Raw genomic sequence first — 15,247 nt, forward strand, 5'->3', positions numbered from 1 at the left:
AAGATGGGGGGAAATAAAGAGCCAATGTTTTCGGTATCGGCCCTCTAAATTACATTATTCTAATGAACAGATTATCAAAAACATTAAATTCTAAAGCTCATATGGTTTTCTAACCAGAAGATGACAAGTTTCCACAAAACCTACTAGAAGAGAATGCTTAACAGTGCACAACAAAAACATTTTTCTAAAACTGAGTACTTCTGTTTGAGACAGGTAAATTTTTCTACTGTGTGAATATAGGACCATTTGTGGCACAATAAGTAAAATGCTTGCTAAGTGGTGTTCTATATATGCCATTTGACTTCTTTTGCAGAAACTTAATTAGAATATTTTTAGGGACACTTGGGTGGCTCAGTCGGTTAAGCGGCTGCCTTCAGCTCAGATCATGATCCCAGGATCCGGGGATCGAGCTCCACATCTGGCTCCTTGCTCTGCAGGAAGCCTGCTTCTCCCTCTGCCTCTGCCTGCCACTCTGCCTGCCTGTACTCTATCTCTCTGACAAATAAATGAATAAAATCTTAAAAAATATATATTTTTAACATTCCAAGTTAGGAGAGCATTTTATTTTTTTTTAAGATTTTATTTATTTATTTGACAGAAAGAGAGATCACAAGCAGGCAGTGAGGGAGACAGAGAGAGAGGGGGGAAACAGGCTCCCCGCTGTGCAGAGAGCCCAATACGGGGCTCGATCCCAGGACCCTGGGATTACAACCTGAGCCGATGGCAGAGGCCTAACCCACTGAACCATCCAGGTGCCCCAAGAAGAGCATTTTAAACTCTACTTTGATCCATACAATTTCAATATACTCTCTTAAATTTATTAGAAGGAGGATTCCACTCTCATTAGGGCCCAGTATCAAGACATATATCCATCTCGTTACTCTTCTTACTACCTATCTAGAATGCCAGCCTTCCTACCTAGGCAACAGTTAGGTCTATCTCACATTCTCAAACTGCAACAGTGATTTGTAAGGAAGGAAACTGTAAAATTTAAAGTTCTGAGAGGATAGAGAGTTTAAATTGTAATGTGGCTGGCCAAAGATTTGAAGGAGAGATGAAAGATATCAAGAACTAAAGAATTATGAAGGTAGGGTACCAAAAGCCAACAGAAATACTGAAGTTGCTAAGAATGACAATAGGACAAGGAACTGATTGTAAAATGTAACTGAGGGAAGAAAAGATATTATTTGAAAAAAGCATATTGAATATAATAGTTTTAATTTTAGGAACATTTTCAAATAGATTTTGTTAATAAGTTTTACAGAAAGCGAAGCTTAACAAATCTAGGTTATTTCTCTTCCTTGGCAGCTAAGAATTTTCTTTTATTTAAAAGACATAAGAATGTTCTATTTTAAATATATCTCTGTTAAAAAAAAGAAAAATTAGGGGCGCCTGGGTGGCTCAGTTGTTAAGCATCTGCCTTTTGCTCAGCATGATCCCAGTGTCCTGAAATGGGTACCCACCACCCCAATTGGGCTCCCTGCTGAGCAGGAAGCCTGCTTCTCCCTCTCTCACTCCACCTGCTTGTGTTCCCTCTTTCACTGCCTATCAAATAAATAAATAAAATCTTTAAATATATATACACATACATATATACAAAAAGAAAAAAATGAAACACTGTATTCCTATCAGAATCTCACAACCAGAAAACTATATGCTAATCAAAAGCAAACAGATTTTTCAAAGATTGATAAGGGATAGAGAGGAATTCTAAAATAACTAAGCTGAAAAAAAAATAAAATAACTAAGCTGTTTAGAAAAAATGTTTAGGATTTTATTTATTTCTTTGACAGATAAAGACACAGAAAGTGTACAAGCAGGGAGAGTGGCAGACAGAGGGAGAGGGGAAAAGCAGGTTCACTGCTGAGCAAGAAGTCCAATGTGGGGCTCCATCTCAAGGTCCTGGGATCATGACCTGAGCAGAAGGCAGATGCTTAACCCACTGAACCACCCAGGCACCCTGCAAATATCAAAATTTATGAAAACCGGTGACCATGACCCTGAGCTTCGCAGCCAGCTAATACGTAAAGATTTTTCTGTGGGGCGCCTGGGTGGCTCAGTGGATTAAGCCGCTGCCTTCGGCTCAGGTCATGATCTCAGTGTCCTGGGATCGAGCCCCACATCGGGCTCTTTGCTCAGCGGGAGCCTGCTTCTCTCTCTCTCTCTCTCTGCCTGACTCTCCGCCGACTTGTGATCTCTCTGTCAAATAAATAAATAAAATCTTTAAAAAAAAAAAAAGATTTTTCTGATAAGATCGGTGGTGATACTAATGTGAATTTTCTATTGTATAATGAAACATGTCAACATTTGGAAAATATACTTTATTCAGTGAAGCAAATCTCCCAAATGATCAGTTCATGATATTACAAAATCATGCATGGACAGAGATCCATTCAAAGTGCAGGGCAGACCAATGAATTTCAATGCAATATAGTACAAAAAGTTCATTTCTAAAATTTCATTATTCACACTGCTATTAACCCTTGATTTCTGAATTAAAACTGTCAAGTTGTAGTGTAGTATGAAAAAAAGAATATGCACAATTATCTGGAAAAGTTATTAAAATATTCCTCCTTTTTCCAGCTATGTATCTATGTAAGGCAAGACTTCTTTCATACAATTTAAGCAAAATAACATATTACAATAGACTGAATGCAGAAGTAAATATGAAAATCCACCTGTCTTCTATTAAGGCAGGGTGGGCTTTTCCAAGGAGGGGGGCAGTTGGGATTTTTTGGTTTTTGTTTTGGATCCTCAACAATGTTCAAGAGTCCAAAGGGGTCCTAAGAAGCAAGGTTTTAGGACATTAGGACAATTCATTCAGAGAGCCTAGTAGAGAAAGGCTCTATTAGATTTAACATAAAGACATTGACACACAATAGACAGGTTTAAGTTTCTACAAGTAACAAAGGTCGATCCTAACACCCTTGCTTTTTATTATGAAATACTAAATATCACCTGTGTGATATCTGAGCACAATTACCCTCCTTTTCCTCTCTGCTCTAAGATCGTATTTGTTTACTAAATGACATCTATTGTATTTTGTACATTCTCACTTTTCAGCAGTATTTTGAAAAAGTCCCACCTACTTCTTCTTAACCAGTCCAGTTACATGGCCATGCACAACACCTCCCCAACTTCCCTCACCTTTAAAATCACCAATTCTAGTATAAACCTTTCCACGCTGGACCCCATATCCAACAATGGCATATCTAAAATAAATTCCTGGGCGCCTGGGTGGCTCAGTGGGTTAAGCCGCTGCCTTCGGCTCAGGTCATGATCTCAGGGTCCTGGGATCGAGTCCCACATCGGGCTCCCTGCTCGGCAGGGGGGCCTGCTTCCCTTCCTCTCTCTCTGCCTGCCTCTCTGCCTACTTGTGATCTCTCTCTGTCAAATAAATAAATAAAATCTTTAATAAATAAATAAATAAATAAAATAAATTCCTTTCACAAACTAGCTTTTTATAAAATGGCATTATTTGATCAGCACTCTGTCCCCTAATCTTATGTTAAAACCAAATATGATTCAGACACTGTATTAGAATGGAGATTAAAAATACTAATCATAAAAAAATTGTAGTCATAATATTTTTTAAAGTGGTACAAAAACACAAAAGACTATGCTAAAGAAATGTCTCATTTCCCAGCACAACTTATATATAATCAGCAGAACTTACTTTAAATAATTTCTCATGATATAAAAGCAAAGAAGCAAAACATCATGTCTCTTTAACCTATTAAACACATGCCCACAGTATTTTTTTTTTTAAGAATTTTTATTTATTTGACAGACAGAGATCACAAGTAGACAGAAAGGCAGGCAGAGAGAGAGGAGGAAGTAGGCTCCCCGCTGAGCAGAGAGCCCGATGCGGGGCTTGATCCCAGGACCCCGAGATCATGACCCGAGCCGAAGGCAGCAGCTTAATCCACTGAGCCACCCAGCTTTTTCTATTCAGTAAAAATCAGGAGTTTGCAATATTCCAATTATAGCACGGTTATAGATCCCAAGTGAAAAATAACCTAAATTGCAAGTAAAATCTGAATTTCTCCCAATCAGATGTGTTTACCAATTAAGTGTGCCCCTCTACTTTCCAGTTGTAAAATCCTCAATGAAGTGTTTTCAACTGCTTTCCATGCCTAGATTTATGATCTTGAACAAATAGCTTAACTTCTCTGATTCTCAATTTCTCAGGTAAGATGAGGGGTTGGGGCTACAAGGCCCCTTCTAACTCTAAAACTCTATGAGTCAAATAAAAATGGTCGGACTTTCAAAACGAGGTGAGACTACTGGAAAGGGAGAGAAGGAAAACTTACCATTTATATTTAAACCCACATTAAACCTACAACTTTTTTTAACCAAGTTAATGTGTCTGGTTATACGCGGCTGTACCGGATGGAGGCTGAGGAAATTCACGTGAATTCAACATACCCCAGAGACTACATGTAGACTGTACTTTTCCTTTCCCACCAACACGGGAAAACGCTAGCACAACAGAGAAGACTGGTCCGATCTGAAAACCGCACCCCACTTGTAATCGAGGCCTAAGCGTTAGCTTGACCTGCCACTTAATTCTCCTTATCCTCTTCGACTCCCAAGGCCGAACGACCCGTGACGAAGTCACCTGGGTTCAAAGTCTAGGGCACTTCAGATCAGGGATGGCATGAACCGAGAAGCCAAATGTCCAGAAGCAGTGATAAGCTGGGGCGAGGAAGGCAGGTCGCCCGGGAGTCGGGGGTGGGTGCTGGGCGAGAGGCTGAACTGCCGTTTTGCACCCGACTCCCATCTTTCGCACCTTACCCAGGGGAGCTTGCTGAGGGGCCCGGGCCCCCAGGCCCGGAAGAACGAAGCGGAGTGGTGGGTGAGAGGGTGAAGGGGTCAGGATTCAAAGGTGCCCTCGCCGGCCGGTCGCTGCCGCCGGCGCCCCCGTCTGTTCCGGAGCACCCCAAGAGGGCAGAGCGGGCACCGGCCCCAAGAGACCCCGGCCCACCCGCCCGCCGGCCCACAGCAGCACAGCTTCCCCTCCCCCGCTTTCCGCGGAGCGCCCGCGGCCTCTCCGGGGAGCCGGGAGGAAGACCCGAAGTCGGTTCTTACCCCAGGGCCTCCAAACGAGATCTGCGCCGGCCGCAGCCACCGCCTCGCAAAATCGGTCCCTTCAGCCGACCCAGAGCAACCGTGGCACTGCAATCACGGCCGGCGCCGCCCCGCCCCCGGCCTCCGCGCAGAACACCGCCGGGCCAACATGGCTGGTGCCGCCTCTGCCACGTCAAGGGGTGGAGAGGCGGGGCGACCGCGCCGGGGAACCGAAGGGGAGAGTGCGGGACCCGGCGGAACGCCGCGGGGATAGGGCACTAGGAGGAGCGTGGGGAGGGGAAGGGGCGTGCACCGAGCCGGGGCGGGGCTCGCGGAAGAGCGAACTAATGGGAGGGCACCCGGGCGGAGCCGTGAGGGCGGAGACGAGAAGGAGAAAGGGGAGGGAAGGGGCAGTGACGGAACCGGGGGGGCGAGGCAACCGAAACTGAGCCGGTCGGGGACCACCTGAGCGGAGAGTGGCCCCAGCGGAAATTGGAGCTCCTTAACCCTTTCCACGGTTCTAGGGCATATCCCACTCCCTGAGGGCCTCAGGCGAGAGTAGGACCTTCTGTCGCCATTCAGACTCCTCAACTCGCGGTGGGGCGGGGGCGGTGTCCGGTAGGACATCCCCTCCTGTAGGCCCCTGGTTGATTCCTAAAACCACAAAACTCCCCTGGTTGATTCCTAAAACCACAAAACTACATCGCCCCTAAAAAAACAAACAAAGTGAAAAGTTCGTTTATTCACTTAGTGCAACATATATTCCCTGAACACTATGTACCAGGTACAGTAGCAGTGCCTATGATATGACATAGGCAAAACAGGCCTATTTATAAAACTAAAAATACAAAAAATGTGCAATTACAGAGCAAAAATATAAATAAAAAAGGCTGTCCTCTTTTCAACAAAAATTACGAGACTTTAAAGGTCTCAAAAAAGTCCTCAAGTCCTGTGTTTTAATGGTACAAATGCATGAAGAACCAAACGTAACAATTAGCTAGGATATAGTGATGCTTTGGAAATCTGCAGTCACTATTTACAAGATGGGTATGTTCCATACTCATGCATCGCAGTTGCATTCAGAGGACATTGCTCATTTTGGGTATGTCTACAAAACCAGGAAAATATGGAATAAAAATTGGGATTTGCTATATTTAGATAATTAAATTTCCAATACAGCTGTTTTCCATTATGCCTTTACTCTTTTTATACAAGCTTACTCTTTTTATAACAGCTTTGAATATCCCTTTACTCTAATTTGTATCTCATAAACATATCTCATAAAAATGTAAAAATTATACAGTCCATTGAACTCATTATAAATGGTAAAGACTATTTTTCTTGGTGTACTAAAAGTTAAGAGGTTTTGACTTGAGGAAGAGAAGAATAGAGAAAGAATGGAAAATATCTTGAGGTACTGGGAAAGGAGAGTTAGACTAGGAATTGGAGAAAGGGAAGACTCTCCTAAAACAACCTTCTCTGGCTTTCAAACATAATCTATAGACATCCCTGGCCCAAGGCATTTGGGATTAATTTGTGAATCTGAAGGTTGTTAAACATTTACCAACTTGCAACTGACTGTAATTGTTTACTTTCATTACACCACCTTGTACAGGTCCTGGCACAAAATAATTTTTCCTTAAATGTTCATAAATGAGCAGCAGCTCTTTCTGCCCATAGGTCTTGTCCCATGCTTTTATATAACCACTATTTTGCAGCATTAAAAAAAAAAATTCAAGAATGAGCATGAAAACCTAAATAATTATATATATATATATATATATTTATATATATATATATATTCATTATTATTATTACTATTATTGGGGTGCCCGGATGGCACAGTTGGTTAGGTATCTGACTATTGGGATGCCTGGGTGACTCAGTGGGTTAAGCGTCTGCCTTCAGCTCAGGTCATGATGCCAGGGTCCTGGGACTGAGTCCCACATCAGGCTTCTTGAGGAGCCTGCTTTTCCCTCTGCCTACCGCTCCTCCGCTTGTGCTTGTTCTCTCTCTCTCTCCCACTCTGACAAATAATAAATAAAGTCTTTAGGGGAAAGGAAACAAAAAAAAATCTGACTATTGATTTCAGCTCAGGTAATGATCTCAGGATCATGAGATCAAGCCTTACATTGTTGGGCTCTGCAGTCAGCAACAGGGTCTGCTTGAGATTCTTTCTCTCTCTCCCTCTGCGCCCCCCACTGCCCAAATAAGTAAATAAATCTTTAAAAAATTATTACTATCATCATTTTTAAGCTTTGGCATTAACTATAAAAATATAAAATCTGACATAAGCTCCCCCCCAAAATTTTTTATTTTCATTATTTTTAAAATTTTAATTCCATGGGTGCCTGGGTGGCTCAGTTGGTTAAGTATCTGCCTTCAGCTTGGGTCATGATCTCAGGGTCCTGGGATTGAGCCCTACATTGGGCTCCCTGCTCAGCAGGAAGCCTGCTTCGGCCTCTCCCACTCCCCTGCTCTGTTCCCTCTCTCGCTGTCTCTCTCTGTCAAATAAATAAAAAATTAAAAACAACAACAACAAAATCAAACTCTCTAGACCCAACCATTTTGTTGCAAATGGCAAGATTTTCTTCTTTTTTATGGCAGAATATCTCGTTGTGCGTGTCTGTACGTGTGTGTATGTATACATACACATGTCTTTCACCCATTCATTTAGTAATAGACACTTGGGTTGCTTCCATAATTTGGCCATTGCAAATAATGCTGCAATAAATAAAATTCCCTTTTTTAAAACTCAATACTCTAAGATCATTACTTTTTCAAACTGGCATTTTTAAAATGCCAGAGAATGTTAAAAAAGAGAGGGAGGCAGAGAGCCTCTTCTCTGCTGTCCTACCTGCTGCTCCCTTGCAGTGTATTCAACATTCTATCTCCTCTTAAAAAAAAATGAGAGGGGCACCTGGGTGGCTCACTTGGCTAAGCAACTGCCTTCAGCTCAGATAGTGATCCTGGAGTCCCCTGATCGAGTCCTGCATTGGGCTCTCTGCTCAGCAGAGAGTCTGCTTCTCCCTCTGACTCTCCCCCTTCTCATGCTTTCTCTCTCGCTCTCAAATAAATAAATAAATAGAATCTTAAAAAAAATTTTTTTTTAAAGAGAGAGTAGGGCTCCTGGGTGGCTCAGTGGGTTAAACATCTGCCATCAACTCAGCTTGGGTCATGATCCCAGGGTCCTGATATCAAGCTGGGTTCCCTGCTCAGTGGGGAGTCTGCTTCTCCCTCTGCCCTGCTCCTGCTCTCTGTTTCTGTCTCTCACTCAAATAAATAAATAAATAAAATCTTTAAAAATGTATATATATATATAAAGAGAAGGGGCGCTTGGGTGGCACAGTCAGTTAAGTGTCCACTCTTCATTTCACCTCAGGTCATGATTTCAGGGTCTTCTTCTTTTTTTAAAGATTTTGCTTATTTATTTGACACACAGAGAGATCACAAGTAGGCAGAGAGGCAGGGGGAAGCAGGCTCCCCACTGAGCAAAGAGCGTGATGTGTGGCTTGATCCCAAGACCCTGAGATCATGACCTGAGCTGAAGGTAGAGGCTCAACCCACTGAGCCACCCAGGTGCCCCAAGATCTCAGGGTCTTAAGATCAAGTCCGGCATGGGGCTCTGCACTCAGGAGGGAATTTACTTGAGATTCTCTCTTTCCCTCTTTCTCTGCCCCTCTCTCTAAAATAAACAAATCTGGGCGCCTGGGTGGCTCAGTGGGTTAAGCCGCTGCCTTCGGCTCAGGTCATGATCTCAGGGTCCTGGGATCGAGGCCCGCATCCGGCTCTCTGCTCAGCAGGGAGCCTGCTTCCCTCTCTCTCTCTGCCTGCCTCTCCATCTACTTGTGATTTCTCTGTCAAGTAAATAAATAAAATCTTTTAAAAAAATAAAAATAAAAAAATAAAATAAAATAAACAAATCTTTAAAAAGAGAGAGAGAAAGAGAGGGAGAGGTTCTAGAGTCAAGTAAAGTCTGGTAACACCAGTTAAATTATGTAATATAGGTCTCCTGACTCGTCAGAGGTTTTAATATGCTAATATTCATTGTGAATCTTTAAGCACAGCATTTTTTTAAAGATTTTATTTATTTATTTATTTGACAGAGATCACAGAGCCCCATGCGGAACTCGATCCCAGGATCCTGAGATCATGACCTGAGCCAAGACAGAGGCTTAACCCACTGAGTCACCCAGGCGCTCTAAGGACAACATTTAAATACACTTCCCAGGCCACCTGGGTGGCTCAGTGGGTTAAAGCCTCTGCCTTTGCTCAGAGTCCTGGGATTGAGCCTCACATCTGGCTCTCTGCTCAGCGGGGAGCCTGCTTCCTCCTCTCTCTGCCTGCTTCTCTGCCTACTTGTGATCTCTGTCTGTCGAGTGAATAAATAAAATCTTTAAAAAATAATAAAAATTAAAAAATAAATACATTTCCCAAAGATATTTGACCTCGAAACTTTTTTCCCTAGGACTATCTAGGATCAAGTATTCTGAACACCCTATGACTTTGTTTTCAGTCGTTAATTGCCTTAAATAATAGTTAGTGTGTAACAACCAGTATTTTCCTGCCTACTTCTGAACCCAAAGATGTTTCTTGTTTTTTGTTTTTTAAAGATTGATTGATTGATTGATTTGACAGACAGAGATCACAAGTAGGCAGAGAGTCAGGCAGAGTCAGAGGAGGAAGCAGGCTCCCCGCTGGGCAGAGAGCCTGATGCCGGACTCAATCCTAGGACCCAGGATCATGACTGAGCCAAAGGCAGAGGCTTTAACCCACTGAGCCACCCAGGTGTTCCCCAAAGATATTTCTCAACTGAAAACTCCAGAACTTTGAAGAGTCAACGGAAATATAATAATGTAATTTGCTTGGAATTTCATATGATCACCACCAGATAGAGCTTTCCCTGGTTCTTTTTGTTTGTTTAACACATTTTCTAATATAAATCAAGTGCCTGTCGTTTTTTCTAATGTGGATTCTCTTCCATTTGTTCAGACTGTGACATTATAAGGCACTCACCAGCTATTTTTGTAGTACTCACTAGAAAAAGCAATACTCAGATTGTTCTAACTTTGAATTTTCAGCATCAGTAGTGTGTCAAGTCCATATATATATTGGACTAGTGTGCTCTAGTGTGTGCACACACACTAGAATCACATTCAATATAGTAATTATAAATAAGGCTAATTTATAAATTACACACAAGAGTTACAGAATTCTAAATTCAAATAGAACTTAGTGATCATTTGGTCTAACCCCTATACATGACAATGAAAGTAAAGATAAAAGAGGTTAAATAGCATATCCAAGGTCAAGGTGCTGATGCCCATTTAAAACCTATAACACTGGGGCGCCCGGGGGGCTCAGTTGGTTGGGTGGCTGCCTTCGGCTAGGGTCATGATTCCAGGGTCCTGGGATAGAGCCCCACATTGGGCTCCCTGCTCAGCAGAGAGCCTGCTTCTCTCTCTCCCCCTCTCCCTGATGCTCTGCTTACTTGTGCTCTCTGTCTCTAGCTCTCTGTCAAATAAACAAATAAAATATTTTTTAAAAAACCATAACACTGAGTTTTCATGTCATGTCTATGTTTTCCCCTTTAAATGTTAATAAGACTTGCTTTCAAAGTTTCTCCCTCTTGGGGCGCCTGGGTGGCTCAGTGGGTTAAAGCCTCTGCCTTCAGCTCAGATCATGATCCCAGGGTCCTGGGATGGAGCCCCTACCTCGGGCTCTCTGCTCAGCCGAGAGCCTGCTTCCTCCTCTCCCTGCCAGCTTCTCTGCCTACTTGTGATCTCTGTCTGTCAAATAAATAAATAAAATCTTAAAAAAAAAAAGCTTCTTGCTCTTGTTCAAACCGCAGGTGTTTCTGTTCCACAGAGTGAGCCACCAATACTATATTTCAGCATCACTTCATCCTGCCACTCTGATCAAGTCCAAAATGATTACTAAGAGTTTATTTAATCAGGAGTGCCTGGGTGGCTCAGTCATTCATTCCTTAAGCATCAGCCTTCTGCTCAGGTTATGATCCTGGGATGGAGCCTGGTGTCGGGCCCCCTGCTTAGCAGCAGAGTCTGCTTCTCTCACTCCTCTCCCTCTGCCCCTGCTCCTGTGCTCTCTCTCTCTCTCTCTCTCTCTCAAATAAATAAATGAGGGGACACTGGGTGGCTCCATGGGTTAAGTCCTCTGCCTTCAGCTCAGGTCATGATCCCAGGGTCCTGGGATTGAGCCCCGCATCGGGCTCTCTGCTCATCAGGTAGCCTGCTCCCTCCTCTCTCTCTCTCTGTCTGTCTCTCTGCCTACTTGTGATCTCTGTCTGTCAAATAAATAAATAAAATCTTTAAAAATAAATAAATAAATAAACGAAATCTTAAGAAAAAAGAATTACTAAGATACCTAATCACAGAATTTGTGCTCAGATAAGCTAGAGAAAGAATTCAGCTGCTAGATGTCAAAGTAAGCAATTAAATCAACAACGAACCAAAAAGGAATTAATGGTGAAGCCTCTAATCACTTACTATGATTGTATAAGCAAGAGCCTGTTCATCACTCCATGGAACAAACTCTCCCCCTATTTGAGGGCCAGGTGGATCAGTGCAAACTTGGGGGTCATCTCACTGTTAAGGGAGTCCCTAACAAGTTTATATTTATAGAACCAGAACCACTGTGAGGGCTGGGGAGGAAAGGGGGGTAGGAATGGAAAAGTACTAGGTACTGAGGGAATGGGTCGTTTTCCCCATAGGGAGACTCCAAATGGGGACATCTGGCTAGGAATGCAACTATGCTTAAGGGCACTGCCAGCCAGCAGGGACCGAGTCTGACTGCAACTCTCTTCAGAAACTGCCTTGCACTGGCTGTGCACCAAGTCTGGTATGGGTAGGGCAGTTTTACCCTGTGAAGCCTGCCAGGGAAAGCCTTTTTAACTGCTATTATCAGGCATGAAAAATCACTCATAGGCTTTAAACCAGCAGTCAGACTCAGAATTACTCCCATCTCCTGACAGTAAATCTCCATCACAGCCCCAAATCACCAAGGCCCAAATCCTCTGGTAAGTAAGTGTTAGCATCATTTTATTGAGACATAACCCTAGTCTCAATAATCATGTGACTACAGGAGTGTTCTGGTAGTCTGTGGTTGGAGGGCACTGACAACCCCCAACACACAGTAAGAAGGTGCCACATACATAACTACATACAGCTCTGTTTCTCACAACCCTGTCTAGCACCATTCACTCCCTACTCTCTATGTGTCAACCATATTGACCTCCTTCCAACTTTTCCGACACGACCTATTTCTTCTAATAATAAGGTCCTGAACAAAGTCTTTCCTCTACCTGCCAAGATTCAATATACAAATGGACAACGGCCAGACCCATACACACACACACACACACATACACATATATATATGTATATATGTGTGTATTATATATAGGACTCTGACCTATAATCTGCAGTAACCAGCCAGGAAAAGCAGCCTAGAAGTTAAAATTGTAGCAAGTCATACGGCTATCTCTAGAAACAATCCAGGAAACCAAACAAAAACCTCATAATAATTGTCTCATAATAACCACGACTTGATTAACAATTGACAGCTCTCCTAATATTTTTCCCTGCTTCCAATTTAGGACCAACCAACCAAAGAAAGCCAAATATGCACCCTTAACCAATTTCATGGAATGTCCCTCTTCTAGGTAGAATAGTGGGATCAGAGCATGCTACCCTAATATGCTACCTTAGCATATTAATTATTTTGAGTTAAAGGTCCTTGAAAAAAAAAAAAAAGCATATGCAAGAAAGGCACTCTGACCTTCCTTTTTTTCCCTGAAATCAGGAAATAAAACTGTCACGTGAAGGGTACCCTCCCTATACCAGCAGGATTTTCCTATTAGGGAGATGGGACGTTGAAGCTGAGATAAATGTGTACAAACAAACCTTATTAAACTAAACCCTTGGGGCGCCTGGGTGGCTCAGGGGGTTAAAGTCTCTGCCTTTGCGTTAGGTCCTGATCCCAGGGTCCTGATCCTAGGGTCCTGGGATTGAGCCCCCGAATCCAGCTTTCTGCTCAGCAGGGAGCCTGCTTCCCTTCCTCTCTCTGCCTGCCTCTCTGCCTATTTGTGATCTCTGTCTGTCAAATAAGTAAATAAAATCTTTAAAAAAAAAAAAACAAAATGAGGGGCGCCTGGGTGGCTCAGTGGGTTAAAGCCTCTGCCTTTGGTTCAGGTCATGATCCCAGCATCCTGGGATCGAGCCCTGCATCAGGCTCTCTGCTCAGCAGGGAGCCTGCTTCCTCCTCTCTCTCTCTGCCTGCCTCTGCCTACTTGTGATCTATGTCTGTCAAATAAATAAAAATAAAATCTTTAAAAAAAAAAAAAAAAACGAAAAAACTAAACCCTTATCTTCCTGGTTACTTTCCCACAATTAACCACCCCAGCCCAAATTCCTTTGTGCTGTTACATTATAAAAACTTACTTTGTGCAACCTATTATATAAGCTTTCAGTCCAACCTTACTGGGGTCTTGATTTTTCTTTAAAGGGTCTCACATACATGTAAGAAATACTCAATAAAATTTGTATGCTTTTCTCTTGTTAAGCAGTGTTATGTCAGTTTAATTACTAGGCCCAGCCAGAGACCCTAAGAGGGTGGAAGAGAAATTTTACCTTTCTTACAATAGCCCACCTAGAGCTTTCCCATGTCACAGTCTCCAACCAGGGCATATCTGAAGTCTTCCCTTTTTTTCCAGTATAAATCTTTCTTACTCCACTGCAGTAGCAGAAAGCAACCCTTATGAATTTTTTTTTTAAAGATTTTATTTATTTATTCGACAGAGAGAGATCACAGGTAGATAGAGAGGCAGGCAGAGAGAGAGGAGGAAGCAGGCTCCCTGCTGAGCAGAAAGCCCGATGCGGGACTCGATCCCAGGACCCCGAGATCATGGCCCGAGCCGAAGGCAGCAGCTCAACCCACTGAGCCACCCAGGCGCCCCCCTTATGAATTTTTAACTTACTTTCCTCTTTCCTGAATGAATTCATTCCTGTGTATTTTAAATTTTAGAACTACGTCAAATCATTCGAGTACTTTATTACTCATCCCTTCTTTTGGAAAATAATTACTGACAACCGGTGTTCCATTCTGCTACTCTTCTCCTTTCTTCATTCATCTATGTGTAGTTACACCATGTACCTATACATGAAATCCAGTATTAAACATTGTTCTTTTGGTGGTTCATTGGTTTCTTAGGAAGTTATTTGTTCTTGTATCCAAAAAGTGGGTGGAAAATGCTAACAAGACCCCCCCCCCCAACACACACACACACAAAAAGTAAGAAAATCCAGAAATGAAGGGGTGCCTAGGTGGCTCAGTCGTTAGACGTCTGCCTTCGGCTGGGATAATGATCCGGGGCTCCTGGGGACAAGAATCTTCATATTTCTCTTTAAGTTTACTTCTTCCAAAATCAGTAAAAAAAAAATTTTAAATGCACATCTCAATAAGTGTAGTTACCTTTTGTCACCAAAGTTATTACAAAATTAGTAACATTTTTAACCAAATAACCTTCCAGTTTGCTGTCAAGCAGTATGTTTACGAGTCTGCCAATTGTTTAGTTACTGTTCATAAACACAAATTTCTTTAGCTCTTAACCCAAGAACTTGTCCTCATTTTATTTTCAAAGGAAAGAGTTACATTCTGGTTTTGAAATCAATTGCTTGCAAGCTAAAGGCAAAAAAGCCTTAAAAATAAACATAATGTTAGAAAATAAAAGCCAATTATATTCACTTAGAGCTTGTTTAGAAAAAATGAAATGTAATACTTTCATTGTTTCTTGGCATTTGTCACTCAGCACAAGTTACTTAATTCATTTCTGGCTTGTTTCACCTGTAAAATGGAGATAATACTACCTGCCTCACAAGATTGGCCCTAAGATTAACCATGGTAACTTTTTGGGAATTAGCATTAGCTTTATCCTTTCACTACTCATATTCGAACAAAGAGGTTTCTCCAAAGAAAAAGAAGAAAGTTAATGGCTAATCAAGGACTAATACTTATTTCAGGCAAGTATAAAGTGATCTTTCAAGTAGCCAAGCACATGAAATTCTTCTGGAAAATTAATTTCTCATTCATTTGGCATCAGATAAATCCGGGTTGAAACGGCTCTTCCCCTTTGGGGAAGAGTCACAGTTGTAGTACTTAA

General features: G+C 42.3%; 1 protein-coding gene across 1 annotated transcript in view; it reads right to left on the minus strand.

Moving 5' to 3' along the window:
- Window positions 1-5,250, minus strand: part of SEC23A (SEC23 homolog A, COPII coat complex component) — a 61,769-nt gene extending 56,519 nt beyond the window's left edge. The window contains exon 1 of the mRNA XM_059373111.1: window positions 5,092-5,250. The gene's annotated coding sequence lies outside the window, so the exon portion shown is untranslated. The remainder of the gene's footprint in view (window positions 1-5,091) is intronic.
- Window positions 5,251-15,247: the final 9,997 nt, after the last annotated feature.

This window comes from Mustela nigripes, chromosome 13, assembly GCF_022355385.1.
Source record: "Mustela nigripes isolate SB6536 chromosome 13, MUSNIG.SB6536, whole genome shotgun sequence".
In the NCBI taxonomy this organism is placed as follows: domain Eukaryota; kingdom Metazoa; phylum Chordata; class Mammalia; order Carnivora; family Mustelidae; genus Mustela; species Mustela nigripes.